General features: G+C 40.6%; 1 pseudogene across 1 annotated transcript in view; it reads left to right on the top strand.

Moving 5' to 3' along the window:
• Window positions 1–864, top strand: part of LOC105534231 — a 2,865-nt pseudogene extending 2,001 nt beyond the window's left edge. Inside the window, exon 2 of the transcript XR_001005236.1 lies at window positions 854–864. The product of XR_001005236.1 is annotated as a polyadenylate-binding protein 1 pseudogene (transcript). The remainder of the gene's footprint in view (window positions 1–853) is intronic.
• Window positions 865–1,687: the final 823 nt, after the last annotated feature.

Raw genomic sequence — 1,687 nt, 5'->3', positions numbered from 1 at the left:
TGTTTAAAATTGATCAGGGACCACGAAAAGAAACTTGTACTTCACAGAAGAAAAATATCTAAACATCGAAAAATGTAAATATTATGGAAAAAACATTGCAAATTATAAAATAAATTTAAAAAGGAAAAGAAACTTTGAACCTTATGTACCAAGCAAATGCCAAGTCTAGCAAACATAACACTAGTCCTAGACTACTTACTGATTTAAAAATTAAAAACACACACACACAAAAATAGTAAAATATGAAAACACATTAATGTTTTATAGAGTCTGGGAAAAAGAATTTTCAGTAAAGTACAACAATTTAAAGCATTCCTTTCTTTAATTTTGTAATTCTTTACGGTGGAATAGCTCAAAATGTCAGTTCTGTGTTAAGTAACAGAATTAACTGAGCAAGGAAACGTAATTCAGATTATAAAATTATTACTTTAATAAAAATTCCTTAAACAGTGAAAAAAAATAAAAAATAAAATACAAAAAGTAGCCGGGCATAGTGGCACGCGCCACTATGCCGTACCAGTGCCAGTAGTAATCCCAGCTACTCGGGAGACTGAGGCAGGAGAATTGCTTGAACCCAGGAGGCAGAGGTTGCAGTGAGCTGAGATTGTGTCATTGTGCTCCAGCCTGGGCGACAGAGCAAGACTCCATCTCAAAAAAGGGACGGAGGGAGGGAGGGAAGGGGAGGGGAGGGACGGGGCAACAGAGCAAGACTCCATCTCAAAAAAGAAGGAAGGAAGGGAGAGAGGGAAGGGGAGGCAGAAGGATATTTGAGGGCATATTCTTTTTTCTCTCCATTAAATGAGGAACATAATATCGCTCTGAAATTCCACTTCATTTTGTTAACCATGTGCAGAAGATTTCGCTTTTAAAATACATGTGTTAAGGAACAGGCAACGGAGATTGTCCCTTAGGCAGGAAGCTGATGTGTAAAACAGACTTTTCCCTCACTGTATGCATTTTGATACCACATGAATTTTGCATCATATGCTTGTATCTCCCAATGAATTGTAAAGCCAACAAAACCTTGGCTCAACTTAATGAATAACAAAATAGAGGGACCCTCTGACTTATATATGGCTATTATCTTCCCCATATATTTTGTTATCCCAATATACCTTGCACTGTAGCAAGGAATACATGTGATCATTTCAGCAGTTACAAAAGATCACAGAAAATAGGGGAGAAAGCAGGAAAGGTAGGAAGGGAGGGAGGGAAGAATAGAAAGGAAAGGAATAAAATATAGGCTGATATAATAAAGTTGGTGCTGAGCGTGGTGGCTCACACCTGTAATCACAACACCTTGGGAGGTCAAAGCGGGCAGATCACTTGAACCCAGGAGTTCTGAGACCAGCCTGGGTAACATGGAGAAACCCCATCTCTGCAAAATTACAAAAATTAGCTGGGCATGGTGGCACACATCTGCAGTCCAAGCTACTCAGGAGGCTGAGGTGGGAGGATCACTTGAGCACAAGAGGTTAAGGCTGCAGTGAGCCGTGATTGCAGCTCCAGCCCTTTGAAACAGAGCCTGTCTCAAAAATAATAATAATATGGCTGGGCGTGGTGGCTCACACCTGTAATCCCAGCACTTTGGGAGGCCCAGACGGGTGCATTTGAGGTCAGGAGACCGAGACCATCCTGGCTAACACGGTGAAACCCCGTCTCTACTAAAAAATACAAAAAACTAGCC

This window comes from Mandrillus leucophaeus, unplaced genomic scaffold (genome assembly GCF_000951045.1).
Source record: "Mandrillus leucophaeus isolate KB7577 unplaced genomic scaffold, Mleu.le_1.0 Scaffold132, whole genome shotgun sequence".
NCBI lineage: Eukaryota > Metazoa > Chordata > Mammalia > Primates > Cercopithecidae > Mandrillus > Mandrillus leucophaeus.
Note: the sequence above shows the minus strand (reverse complement) of the source record. Positions and strands in the feature narration are given on the sequence as shown.